The sequence below is a fragment of the Pseudophryne corroboree genome, chromosome 6 (genome assembly GCF_028390025.1).
Source record: "Pseudophryne corroboree isolate aPseCor3 chromosome 6, aPseCor3.hap2, whole genome shotgun sequence".
Taxonomy (NCBI): Eukaryota; Metazoa; Chordata; class Amphibia; order Anura; family Myobatrachidae; genus Pseudophryne; species Pseudophryne corroboree.
Window position 1 is genome coordinate 584254774 of NC_086449.1, and position 15078 is coordinate 584269851.

General features: G+C 46.6%; 1 protein-coding gene across 1 annotated transcript in view; it reads right to left on the reverse strand.

The window, feature by feature from the left end:
- Window positions 1–15078, reverse strand: part of HK3 (hexokinase 3) — a 171219-nt gene that overhangs the window by 58083 nt on the left and 98058 nt on the right. The window lies entirely within an intron of this gene.

The window sequence follows — 15078 nt, forward strand, 5'->3', positions numbered from 1 at the left end:
AACCCATTGTCTGTGCCATTGCAGTTATACACTCTATTCATTGAGCTATCTGTCCTTGCACAGAAAGCTAGAGAATTCTAACTACTTGAAGCTTACCTTGTACTTTGTGAAAAAATGATCAGCATTGCAGCTTAACAGATCTATGTACTGTGTGGCTGCAAGGGACTGGATGTGTGGCTGCACACTGTATAGATCTGCTTAATTGCAATGCTAATTATTCTTCTACAAAGTACAAGTAGCTTCACATTGTTAGGAATCTCATAGTTTCTATGCAGGATCAAATAGTCCAAATCCATTTTCTTGCAGGGTTCTGTAAATGTGTGTGTATAATAAATATATATACAATGTAGGAAGGGGAATCATAGCATGGGTATTCTCTGGGATAAACTTTGAGAGGGGGGGGGGGAGGGGCATTTCTCTTTCTGGTACAGGGCACCAAAAAGTCTAGTTAACATACAGTATTGCCATAATGTTACACTACATAATGCTGTACAATCACAACATGTTTATTTATTCAGGCTGCCTGAACAGGTCATGCTTTGAGGATTTCTGTCTGTAAAAGGAGGTGAGATCATTACTGACCCAGCAAAACAGATTACAGAAGTCACAAGATGTGACCTGTTGCTGGTACTTGAGGACTAGAGTTGAAAACCCCTCATTTATTTCAAGCAAGTGCATCTTATAAGACAGACACCAAAACATTCTGCCCATAGGCATAGTTGCGGAGTTGGTCGGTCTCTGCTCCTGGGGAGGCATGGCACTATGGGGTCATTCCGAGTTGATCGCTCGCTAACAACTTTTTGCAGCGCTGCGATCAGATAGTGATCAGATAGTCGCCGCCTATGGGGGAGTGTATTTTCACTTTGCAAGTGTGCGAACGCTGTTGCAGTCGACTGCACAAAAAAGGTTTTTGCAGTTTCAGAGTAGCTCTGGACTTACTCAGCCGCTGCGATCACTTCAGTCTTTTTGGTCCCGGAATAGATGTCAGACACCCGCTGCAAACGCTTGAACACGCCTGGGTTTTTGCAAACACTCCCAGAAAACGGTCAGTTGACACCCACAAACGCCCTCTTTTGTCATTCACTTTGCGATCGGCTGTACAAATGGATTCTTTGTTAAATGCATCGCCCAGCACTGATCCTCTTTGTACCTGTACGATGCACCTGCGCATTGTGGTGCATACGCATGTGCAGTTTTGCCGAGATTTAACCTGATCGCAGCGCTGCAAAAAGTTGCTAGCGAGTGATCAACTCGGAATGACCCCTATGAAAGGCATGATCATGGCCTCACCACTGATGCAAAATGCAGCAAATTGGGGTATTATGCAGCAGAAGGTGAGACAACGATGACGGGGTTAGCAGCCTTCATCATGGCTCTGCTCCCTATACTGCAGAAGTGAGCGCAATGCAAGAGGCTTGTTGTCTACTCTCCCTGTAAGTGCTCCTGGACAATATGAGAGAATAGACAAGTGGTCTAGTCATGAACATGTCTCTGTGCTTTTAACTTTACAGCATAAATCAGAATAGACAGATACATCATAAAAACCAAGAGGTATATTCCTGGCTAGCAGCACTCTGAAGTATAATAAACATCACATATGCTATTGATTACAGTTTATCCTGCAATATAAGAAAAGAAGAAATAAAAATGTGGTAATATCTTGCCACACTTCCTTACACCCATTGGTAGTTACACATTAAATATCTGCCAGAGAATGACTGTTTCTCAAATAAAGAGAATGAGCATGAGAGGCGTCACATTTCTTGCAGAGCCAGCATACAAAGGGGAGTAAACTTGTTTCTCATACCAGCACTAAATAGTCCCATTTAATTACATGATGCAATGCACTTGCTTTAACCCTGTGTTTGCCAAACTGTGGTAACACTTCTTATTCCATCTCAGATGGTTTATATCAGTGGTTCTCAGACTTGGTCCTCAGCACCACAAAAGGTATACATTTTCCAGGTCACCCGGCAGGATCATGTGTATCATTATTACCCCTTTTAGACTGAAAATGCCAGGGCGCACTCAGGATTTTGTTCACGGGTCCAATCTGGGTGCGATCCAGCTGAGACCCCATTCAAAGTGGCAGATGGACCAAACTTATTGCCGGGTTAGCGATGTCGCTGGACACATGAGCAGTGCTGGTGCTTCGAGATGAGATTATCTCCTAGTGCTGACTCTTCCTATGCTGTAAGTGTAGGTTTACCATACTATCCCTTTAAACTGGGACGCTCATGGATTACACAGGTTCTTTGACTGATTAAAACCAGATAAAATTCAGACTTGAAGTCAGCCAGCCACAGAATCTATGTAATTCATTAGTGTTACAGTTTAAAAGGATAGTATAGTAAACCTAAGTATATTGATCATTTGTTCTGTACAATGTGATTCTTCGCTAAGTTCAGGAGTCTTCAGTAGTAACAGAGCCGTTTCTTGCGGCGGACGAGGCGTGCATTCGCACGGGTCGTCCGCCACGGCTCTAGGTGGCTCAGTTTGCTTCTCCCCCTCCTCCCCGTCATTACTACTCTGCTCGGGGGGTGGAGTTTCGTGCAATGACACGTTTGCATTGTGAAGTCATGACGCAAACGCGTCATTAAACGAAACTCCGCCCTGCCAAGCAGAGTACTGATGACGGCAGGGAGGAGGGGGAGCCGCCCGGAAAGCCTGCGAGCAAGCTAGGAGGAGGGAGAGGCGGGCGAAGAGCGGGAAGCGGGAGGACCGCTGCAAACGTAAGTATAACTTTCTCTCTCTTTCTTTGTAGAAGGGGACTCTGACTGCCGTAATGTGTAAAATGGGTATACTTGCCTGCCATAATGTGTAAAATGGGGACTCTTGCCTGCCGTAATGTGTAAAATGGGGACTCTTGCCTGCCGAAATGTGTAAAATGGGGACACTTGCCTGCCGTAATGTGTAAAATGGGGACTCTGCCTGCTGTAATGTGTAAAATGGGGATTTAATGTATCAAGGGCATTGCAGTGTGTGGCATAATATGGTGCAGGGGGCATTACTGTGTGGGGCTTAATATGGTAGAATTTTTTTTTCCTGTGGTGGCTGTGATCTGTTGGTGCAGGGTCAAAAACTGGGGTGTAAGGTAGTCTTTCCAGATGAGGCCACGCCCATTTTAACAAGACCATGCCCATTTTAGCAAGGCCACGCCTCCTTTCCGGGGGGGGGGGGGGTGCAAATTCTTTATTTTTTATATTTATGGGGGGATGGCACATTTTTTATGGAAATGGGGAGGGGGGGGCGCACTTTTAAATCTCGCACTGGGAGCCAAATTGCCTAGAAACAGCCCTGAATAGTAAATATAGTGGGATGTTAATCAGAGCAAGTTATATAAGGCATAGTGGTGCTCCTAGACGAGAGTGAGATAGAACTCCCTGCATGAGGCATCCCTCTTATAGGGTTTTACATAAGCAAAGCAAATAAAAGTAGGTAACTTTACACCTGATAAAACAATATTGCACTGTAAGGGGAGCGAATACAATTACTATTTTTGCGTGCAGGGTAAATAACGCCTGATTTTGCACATAGGGGGTTATTCAGAGTTGAATGCAATCGTTTAACCATTCGGCTGTTTTTGGGGTGCTGCTCCACGATGGTATCTCAATTCAACTGCATCATGGAAATCTCAAATAGAGGTTGACCTCTGCCCATGCACAGGGCTACCACCGCTATGTTTCCACTTGCAGAACTGTAATCGGAACCGAAAAAGGCAATGACATGTCTGCGTGTCCTGCTCTCCTCCCCCCCCACCCCCATAACCCCCCCCACCCCCATAACCCCACCCCCGTGCTGCATCACTGCTCCCGTTGTGCCCATCGCCTGTCAATTACTATGCAAACGCATCCATCTGGGTGAAGAGTCGCGCACTGCAGCCGCTGCATGTGCACAGACCTTTAGGACATGAACACAACGACTACTTCCCACTCTGAATAAGGCTCATAGCCCCCAAATGCTGGCCAGCTTTATTTCTTCAATGCAATTTGTATTTGGGTTTGGACACATACCTCTCAAATCTAAAACTCTGCATATTTTACATCTACCCCACCTGCAGTGCAACATGGTGTAAACTCACTCGCTCTTTTTTGCTTTTTTTCCCCGAATTAGAACCAGCCCTATTGTCTGAATGTGCTCTTACCACTTTCGGAACACAACGTACTGTAAGTAATCCAATCCAATTTGAAAATGATGAAAGCATAAGGATCATTGGCCCCGATGCCATCATACCTCTGCTGTTTAAACTACAGATCGTTGGTCAGTCTAATACACAGGTTCTCAAACTCGGTCCCCAGGACCCCACACGGTTCATGTTTTGCAGGTCACCTGTGGATTTTCAAAATGTGACAGTTGGTGATACACAGTGCAGCTGCTGGGTGACATGGAAAACGTGAACCGTGTGGGGTCCTGAGGACCGAGTTTGAGAACCACTGGTCTAATATATATTCCAGACAATCATGTTCACATTTGTCTTTGCTTTTTGTCTTCTGTAATAACTGTCAATCATCCAAGGCGATGGCACAGGTCCCTTTTGTAAAAAAAATTTAGTGTTGTATAAAAAACAACAAAGAAGAAATGCTTGTGTGTATAGCCAAAGGAACATACTGTATCCTTGTTTGTCCTGACCCTGTAGACTTGTCTAACTGCTCACAGAGTGCAAGACATTAGGATTGCATGGCTGAGTGCAGAAGTACAAGATGATACATTTGGTTAAAAAAAGAATATGAAACATTCATATTTCCTCTTACAGATGATTACAATACACACCGCAACTGATTTGAAATGACAGATCTAACAGGACAATGTTACTTAAAACATTTTAGTTTGCAGTTAGGCTCAAATGTCAAGTACAAACGACTGGAACTTTGACCTCTTGTTGGGATATGTAGCTTATAAATAAACTACTTAGTCAGGTTTTAATTATTGATACTCAAAATATAAATTTCAAATAGCTTTCAAAACTTAGCAAACAATTGCCTATGCCACATTCCAAAATGTGACTTCAGCACATACTGTCTTATTCACCCAGATTAATTGTGAGTCTCCCAGGGCCACAACTCAGGGTCAGTGTGACCTTGCAATTGCCTACAACAGGTGCCCAGCACCACCTTTTCCCAGATGGGGGCTGCCGCAGCACTGTGTTCTATATGCACAGTCAGAAATACATTGCAGACTGGATCCCATGTCACCTCATCGGCATCAAATGACACATCACTTCTGTGATGAGAAGACTCATTAGTCGTTGTGTACTGTATGCATACAGAATTTGAACACAGAGCCGGAAGCATTCAAAAGGAGGGCACTGTGGGACAAATTGGAGGGGCCACTTTGAGACACACTGGGGGAGGGGGCCCACACAACTCAGTTGCATAGGGGCCACACAAGCCTTGATCCGGCCCACAATAGGCCCCCTTTAAGAAATCTGTTCACATTCCCAGTGACCACGGTTGGAACCTGTTGATGCGATTCACTGCAAATTGCACCATTATGACCCCACTCCCCAATGTACAATTACTTAAGTTAGGCCCCTCACACTGTTACCTCACAGAGTGGAGCACGCAAAAGGCCGTATGCTTGAGCAAAGTGTTGTAAAAAAAATCATGCAGCCATCAGACCTGATGCCTGTACATCTCTGCTGTTTATTCAAGCTGTAGTAATATCATCTGGACAGAGCACAACTCCCAAGTTTCCAGGGCTTTGTCACATCATTTAGGGGGTAATTCAATTAGTGGCTTGGGCGCAAAATGGTTTTCCAAAATGGCACATCGCTGCCAGGAACATCGCTAGTATTTCCTTGACCACATTGTTGTGCACAGGAATACTTCATTGCACCACAATAGGCAAATACATGCGCAGCTGAATATCATTTCTAATTGAACCCGATAGTTTCTAATGATGCAGCATAGATGTGAACGTGCAAGAATCAAGTTTAAATGAGGCCAATGCAACAGTTTTCATGCTCATGCTTTCTTGAATTCTTCATAGAAATAATTAATGGCACATGCATTAGGTGTCGGACTGGGGAATGAAGACCCATCGGGAGAATGCTGTTGTAGGGGCCCATGCTTAAGGGTGTGGCCAGCCACCACAGAGATTTGGCTAACCATTACAGAGTACATGTTCTGTGCCCCTTGATAAATATATAGACGCTGGAATACGAGGAAAGGCTTGCAAGACTAGGCATGTTTACACTGGAAAAGAGAAGACTAAGAGGGGATATGATCAACATCTACAAATATATTGTTAGGGTCTCCTGCCCTGTGCTGCCACGTCGTCATGGCAACCGGGAGACAAGTGCTAGTGGAGTAACCTGAGCGCAGCTGATACTCCGGTTCGGGTCTTTTGCTGTGCAGTGGTTATAGGCTCTGTGCACGGCAGGGGATCCGGTGCTGGTTTTTGTGCTCACAGTCTGTGAGGTCTGAGTGGGGCGTGGACAGCACCTGCTTTATAAGGCCTCTTTTCAGGGTAAGCAGATGCTGCTGAATCTTTGTTGGTTAGTCAGTTCATGAAAGTTAGCCAGTACTGTGTAGCTTTGTATTTGTTTGTTGCTTACTGCAAATAGGCCTGGGGATTTGGTATTACACTCTGCCAATCCAGACCTAGCAGTAAGACTGGAGTCAGTCGTTTAGCTTGCTGGGGTTCTGTTACTACTCTGTGAACTTAGCAAGTTTGCGGCTGTATTCTAAGACTTGCCTGTCTAATCCTGTCTCACTGTGCTAGGTGTCAGGGGTCAGTTTAGTGGCAGTAAGCTAAAACCTGTGCACTGCAAGTGAGAATCAGGATTGTGGAGTCTCTCCTTGTGTCTATCATTCCATCTCTGACCAAGGAGTTTACTGCCACACCCGTTGGTAACCCTTTAGGGTTTTGCTGTTGCCCTTAGCAACAGCATTTCGGGTTCTCTACGTATTAAAACACAACATCTTGCTATTTCCATCTGAGCAGTTCTAATACAAGGGAGATACCCAGTTCCTTAGCCTCTGGGCTTCTCTGTTCACTTTGTGTGTATTTTGTTACCCTATCACCTTCTGTGTACGTTATGTCATATTCCCCAGTTTGTCTGTGAGTCCATTTGTTTTGCATAACAGTTCAAACACCAGTACATTCCTGCAGACACTGGAGTGCATAACAGTTCTGACACCAGTACTTTCCTGCAGGCACTGGAGTGCATAACATATTCAGCAGCCTAATACTCCTGTTGAAATTTTGTGGGAATATGGAGCATACCCCTCAAAATACGTTGCAACAGGTGGTCGATCAGGTGCAGGTCCTGACTCGACAATTTAATGATTTGTCCATTAAAATGCACACCTCCCAGGCTGCTGGCGGAGCTCCCGCAGCAGCAGCACCTGCAGGGGTTAAGGAGCCGAAAGTAAATCTCCCGGATCGTTTTTCTGGAGATCGCTCGCAGTTCTTTTGTTTCAAGGAGAGCTGCAAGCTATACTTCCGGCTTAGGCCTCAGTCTTCTGGGTCGGAGATTCAGCGGGTGGGCATAGTGATTTCCTTGCTACAAGGAGACCCACAGGTCTGGGCATATGGGTTGCAGCCTGACTGTCCGTCGCTTAAAAGTGTTGATGCTTTTTTTACGGCACTGGGCATGTTGTATGATGACCCTGACAAGACGGCCTCAGCCGAGGCTCAGATTTCGATCCTTAAGCAAGGGCGAAGGCCAGTTGAGGTTTACTGTACGGAGTTTCGGAGGTTGGCCCATGATACCCAGTGGAATGACCCAGCCCTGAGACACCAGTACCGAAGAGGTCTTTCTAACCAGATAAAGGACCAACTGGTACAATATCCCTTGCCTGATAGCTTGGATCAGCTCATGCAGTTATCCATCCGGGTGGATAGACGGCTGAGAGAGCGTAGGCTTGAAAGGGAGACTGAGATTTCCTTCCTTCCCAAGGGAACCTCAGACTCTGAGGAATTTTCTGAGGAGCCTATGCAGATTGGGGCTACCCGCCTCTCCTCGCGTGAGAAGACGCGGAGGAGACAGCAGGGCTTGTGTTTGTACTGTGGGAATAAAGGTCATGTGGTAGTATCATGCCCAGAAAAGCCGGAAAACTTCAGGGCCTGAGGGTGATGGGAAATATCCTGTCAGGCCAGAAGTCAGAATTTCCCAAGAAGACTTTTATCATTCCGGTGACCTTGAAGATCCTCGGTCAAACTGTCAAGACTGAGGCCTTTGTGGACAGTGGGGCCGACGGGGTTTTTATGGACCGCCAATTCGCCCTGAAACACTCTGTTCCCTTAGTACCCTTGGCATCGGAAATTGAGATTTGTGGGTTAAACGGGGAACCATTATCCCAAGGTAAAATTACCTCTTGCACTAGCCAGATTTCTTTGTTTATTGGAGCCACACACTCTGAAAAATTGTCCTTTTATGTGACTGTCTGTACTTTTGCCCCATTGGTGTTGGGGTTACCCTGGTTAAGGGCCCACAATCCTCAATTTGACTGGGTCTCTGGGGAGATTCTTAGTTGGGGTACTGATTGTTTCAGGAGTTGCTTGAGCCTTCCAGTCAGGCTCTCGCAGCTAAGTTTGCCAGGATTGCCAGGGTGTTATGCAGATTTTGCGGACGTGTTCTCCAAAAAAGTTGCAGAGGTACTACCTCCCCATCGCCCCTATGACTGTGCCATTGATTTGTTGCCAAATGCTAAGCTTCCCAAGAGCAGGTTGTACTCCCTGTCACGTCCTGAGACTCAGGCTATGGCAGAGTACATTCAGGAGAACTTGGCTAAGGGATTTATCAGACCTTCACAGTCTCCAGTTGGGTCGGGGTTCTTCTTCGTGGGTAAAAAGGACGGTTCGTTGCGACCCTGCATCGACTTCAGGGAATTGAACCGTATCACGATTAAAAACTCATACCCACTGCCTCTCATTTCGGTCTTGTTTGACCAGCTTCGTACTGCCACCATTTTTTCTAAGATTGACCTACGCGGTGCGTACAATCTAATCCGAATAAGAGAGGGGGATGAATGGAAGACTGCCTTTAATACCCACTCAGGGCATTATGAATATTTGGTGATGCCTTTTGGGCTCTGTAATGCCCCGGCAGTCTTCCAGGATTTCATGAATGATGTGCTCAGGGAATATTTGGATAGATTCTTAGTTGTATACTTAGATGACATCCTAATCTTCTCCCATTCCCTGGAGGAACATCGGAAGCATGTACGCTTAGTCCTCCAGAAACTCAGAGACCACCGGCTTGGGGCGAAGCTGGAGAAGTGCGAATTTGAAGTTCAGCAAATCGCATTTCTAGGATATATTATCTCCCCAGAAGGTTTCCAAATGGAGGGTTCCAAGGTACAGGCAGTCCTGGATTGGGTGCAGCCCACTAGTTTGAAGGCGCTTCAGCGTTTCCTGGGCTTTGCGAATTTTTATAGACGATTTATCGCTGGATTTTCGTCTATAGTGGCGCCCTTGGTGGCACTCACTAAGAAAGGGGCGGATGTTGCTCACTGGTCTTGTGAGGCTAAAGTGGCTTTTGCCCGTCTCAAAAGGGCATTTGTTTCGGCCAAGGTGCTGCGACACCCAGATCCAGAGCGTCCTTTTGTGGTGGAGGTGGATGCCTCTGAGATGGGTATTGGGGCAGTGCTTTCTCAGATGGGAGTGTCTGATAATCGCCTTCATCCCTGTGCTTACTTTTCCCGTAAATTTTCGCCTGCCGAGATGAATTATGACGTGGGTAACCGGGAATTGTTGGCTATTAAGGATGCACTCATGGAGTGGAGACACTGGCTTGAGGGGGCTAAGTTTGTGGTCTCAATTCTCACTGACCATAAGAATCTGGCATATTTAGAGTCAGCGAAGCGTCTCAATGCCAGGCAGGCACGATGGGCTTTGTTTTTTGCTCGCTTTAATTTTTTGATAACATATCGCCCTGGGTCAAAAAACATCAAGGCTGATGCGCTCTCGCGGAGTTTTGCTCCAATCCAGGAGACCACCGAGGAGCCGTTGCCCATTGTTTCCCCATCATGTATTAAAGTGGGCATTACCCAGGACCTCTTATCATTAGTCCTTAGAGCACAGGAGCAGGCTCCTCCAGACCTTCCGGTAGGTCTTTTGTTTGTGCCTCCTAGGTTAAGACAGCGAGTGTTCCTGGAATTCCATGCCAAGAAGTCGGCAGGTCACCCGGGTATTGCCAGAACTCGGGAGTTGCTATCTAGGGCGGTGTGGTGGCCCTCGGTGGCTAAGGATGTGGATCAGTGGGTTCGGGCATGTGACATCTGTGCCCGAAATAAGACTCCTAGAGGGGTTCCTGTTGGCCCATTACATCCACTCTCTATCCCATCTAAGCCATGGACCCACATTTCAATGGATTTTGTGGTGGACTTGCCCAAATCCTCGGGGATGACAGCCATCTGGGTTGTCGTTGACAGGTTTTCGAAGATGGCGCACTTCGTTCCACTGGTTGGGCTGCCATCAGCCAGACGCCTGTCTGAATTATTTATGCTGCATGTTGTGCGTCTCCACGGGTTGCCACTTGATGTGGTCTCTGACCGCGGATCCCAGTTTGTGGCCAAATTCTGGAGGGCATTTTGTTCCGATCTCCAGATTTCTGTCAGCTTGTCGTCAGGCTACCATCCGCAGTCTAATGGGCAGTCTGAAAGGGTGAACCAGTCCTTGGAGCAGTTCCTCAGGTGTTATGTCTCCAAGTGTCAGACTGACTGGGTTGCTCATCTGTCCATGGCGGAGTTTGCCTATAACAACGCGGCACACTCTGCTACAGGGATCTCTCCCTTCCTTTGTGTGTATGGGCATCATCCTAAGGCCAATTCTTTTGACCCCCTGGACTCCACGCCTGGTGGTTCCTCTGTGGTTTCGGTCCTTAGAGGTATTTGGCGGAAAGTGAAGAAAGCCCTTGTGTCTGTGTCATTAGTGACCAAAAGGGTTTTTGATAAGCGGAAAAGACCCTGCAGCTTCAAATTAGGAGACTTCGTCTGGTTGTCAACCAAGAATTTGAAGTTGAGACAGCCATCTCATAAGTTAGGCCCCCGGTTCATCGGCCCTTATAAGATCACCAGGGTTATCAATCCGGTGGCATTTCAGTTAGATCTGCCCCGTTCTTTGGGTATCAATAAAACATTTCATTGTTCCCTTTTAAAACAAGCGATTAGTAATCCTTCTTCCAGTGGAAGACCTTCCCCTCTTCTGATACGTGGCCAGAGGGAGTTTGTTGTTGAAAGGATTCTTGACTCCAAGGTGGTTCGGGGTCGGCTGTCATTTTTGGTGCACTGGAAGGGGTATGGCCCGGAGGAGCGGTCGTGGGTGCGCAGTTGTGATCTTCATGCCCCCAGACTGATACGCTCTTTCTTCTCGCAGTTCCCCGATAAACCCGGTGGTAGGGGTTCTTTGACCCCTCGTCAGAGGGGGGGTACTGTTAGGGTCTCCTGCCCTGTGCTGCCACGTCGTCATGGCAACCGGGAGACAAGTGCTAGTGGAGTAACCTGAGCGCAGCTGATACTCCGGTTCGGGTCTTTTGCTGTGCAGTGGTTATAGGCTCTGTGCACGGCAGGGGATCCGGTGCTGGTTTTTGTGCTCACAGTCTGTGAGGTCTGAGTGGGGCGTGGACAGCACCTGCTTTATAAGGCCTCTTTTCAGGGTAAGCAGATGCTGCTGAATCTTTGTTGGTTAGTCAGTTCATGAAAGTTAGCCAGTACTGTGTAGCTTTGTATTTGTTTGTTGCTTACTGCAAATAGGCCTGGGGATTTGGTATTACACTCTGCCAATCCAGACCTAGCAGTAAGACTGGAGTCAGTCGTTTAGCTTGCTGGGGTTCTGTTACTACTCTGTGAACTTAGCAAGTTTGCGGCTGTATTCTAAGACTTGCCTGTCTAATCCTGTCTCACTGTGCTAGGTGTCAGGGGTCAGTTTAGTGGCAGTAAGCTAAAACCTGTGCACTGCAAGTGAGAATCAGGATTGTGGAGTCTCTCCTTGTGTCTATCATTCCATCTCTGACCAAGGAGTTTACTGCCACACCCGTTGGTAACCCTTTAGGGTTTTGCTGTTGCCCTTAGCAACAGCATTTCGGGTTCTCTACGTATTAAAACACAACATCTTGCTATTTCCATCTGAGCAGTTCTAATACAAGGGAGATACCCAGTTCCTTAGCCTCTGGGCTTCTCTGTTCACTTTGTGTGTATTTTGTTACCCTATCACCTTCTGTGTACGTTATGTCATATTCCCCAGTTTGTCTGTGAGTCCATTTGTTTTGCATAACAGTTCAAACACCAGTACATTCCTGCAGACACTGGAGTGCATAACAGTTCTGACACCAGTACTTTCCTGCAGGCACTGGTGTGCATAACATATATAAGGGGACAATACACAGAGCTTGCGCGGGACCTGTTTTTTGTTAGATCAACACAGAGGACTCGTGGACACTTGCTCAGGTTAGAGAAGAGGAGATTCCGCACAAGACGGCGTAAAGGCTTTATCACGGTAAGGACAATACGTGTTTGGAATTCCCTGCCTGTGGGAGTTGTAATGGCAGACTCAGTCAACACCTTTAAGAATGGCTTAGATAAATTCCTAATGGATAAGGATATCCAGGGTTATGGTGCATAGTCACACACTATAGTTACTATAAAAAGAGGGATAAAACGCAACTGCTGACATCGGCATCAGTCAACATTTTAGACCAATTAATCCTGCATAGGAGACCACAAATAGGTTGAACTCAATGGACAATTGTCTTTTTTCAACCTTAGATACTATGTTACTATGTTACTATATAATAAACAATGTTCTTATGAAGTATAATGTAACATATGTATAATTCATGTGCACTAGGATAGAGACTGGAACCTGATCCCTAGAGCAGGAGGAGGACCCACGGGTAGTGGGGCCTACCGGTGGTTTCCCCTGTTCCCCTGTGGGCCAGTCCGACTCAGCATGCATTCCTCTACTAGGGAGGTCTATGCCATGCTATGGTGCTATGGATTACACTGTCTGACTGGTCGGGCAGTTGGACAGTTATGTTAATCTATCCACCACTGTTGTACGTGGCAGTTAAAGGCAGGGCTGGATTATAGGCAGGGAGGACAGGGTGGTCACCAAGGGCCCCACACATTGGGGGCTCTCACAATGCTGCACACATTGCCCAGGCCCGGCCCACTGTGCATCTGCACATGCCACAGAGTGCAGGCAGCCAGGTGGGAACTGCTAAGGGTTAATCGCAAAGTTGATCCCTCAGGCCCCCAACATTATCCAGCTGTTACAACACGGTGTTGAGTGGAAACGTTATTAAAGTGACTAAAATATGCCTGTGCTGATATGACCATGGATCTTACTGCTAAAACCTTTATGTACATTATACTACAGTACCATCAGGGCAGCCTAAAAAGCTGCAAGTGATTTTTTTTTAAATGTATTTTAAGTGCTCCCCAGAAACCAAAGACTCACGCTCCATAAATGTCATTCGATCAGTAGATGCCAATCAAACATGTCCGCTGTATAATCTTTGTTACCTGCACATACGCAGTATGAATGGTGATTTTATGAGCACATACAGTATATGTAATGTGCTCTGTGTTTAGCAGCATAACAGGGGTTGCTGCAAGTGCATTAGTCTATGGCATCTAGAACCTTAAAGCCCTGCATGTGGATATCATATAATGCACTACAATGGTGTGTACAGAATTTGGTGTGGAATTCACCACTGGTGGGTCTCCCAACAGTCTAGGAGGGAAAACGAAGAGATACTGTGCTGAAGATACCTCCTGAAAGAAGAGAGGTGGTAATGTGTGCAAGACAGATGAGACACTATACTCAAGAGAAGAAAAGCCAGGAAGACAGAAGTTTCTAGCTGCAACCGAAGAAGACTCCAGAAATGAAGGTGCCATTGGTCAGAAACAGATGTAAGATGCTGGATCAAAAGTAAGAAATATCCATTCAGTGGGGGAGACAATGTAGAATGTAAAAGCATGAATACTATTCTCCCACTGTCTCCTAACCTGCTGCAGGTAGCAGGAAAGACCTCTGTTTTTGATGATTACTAGGCTCAGGTATTCTCGTTTTTCAACATTGGGCCACTATGCCAACAATAATTCAGGCCCATGACTAAAACTCTAAATTTAAATGTAACAGCCTACAGCTTGCAGGCATGAGATATTTACAGCAAATCTGCCCGATGTTTAAAACATCAGGAAGACTCACTAGGAAGTTGCTGATGAATGCAAGTTGCAGGATATTACATTTACTCCCTAGACTCAGGGCTGTCTTAACAGCAGTATAAGCCCCTGGGCACAGCAATGCACTAAGGCCCCTACCCACCCTTCAGCAGTAGGGGTGAGGGGTGCTATCAGCGGCACCTTTGATGTCCTGCGGGCGGTAGGGGGTATTCTATCTTCCGCTCAGCATGTAGGACCTGGAGCAGTAATTTCTGCTAATTACTCCTTTACTGCACAGATGGGGCGAGACGGAGAACACTAAACTGTAGAAGGGGGCATTATGCTAAATGAAGGGGCCCTGCTACATTACTTCCAGGATGGTACGGGGTGTTTAATACGTAGGGGAGGGGTGGATAGTGGAGTGGGCTTACTAGTCATAATTTTCTGGTGGGAGGGCAGCTTGCTTGACTGCAGATATCTCCAGTCTCTGGAAATAGATTTCTTAGCTTTAAATGGGATAAAAAAACTGGAGACTCCCACCTTTCAGAAGGTACAGAGGACTTGGGGATCAGAGTTCAGGATCCAGAGCAATCCACCAATGAATATATAAAACTGCATTCAAGGCGTGTGGAGCTGGAGCAGGAACCAGCTGCTGGAAGGCTGATACTGTATCTCTGGTTCTGGGCATAGTAGAGACAAGCTGTCAGTGTTCACAGAAAGGGGAGAGTCCCAGTTTTTGGAGTATACCCTCAGAAAATCTCTAAGTCAGACAGAACCCGAGATATCTGGCTGGGAACAGCAATTAACAGGCTTGGATGGGGACCACTGCTTTGAAGCCGGATATCACCAGTTCCCCAGGGCCGATTTTCAAAAATCTGGTACCCCTGGAAAGAGGTCCCTTATACTGCTGGGGCCCTTGGGCAAGTGCCCATTGAGCCCATATGAAAAGACGGCCCTGGTGTGTGTG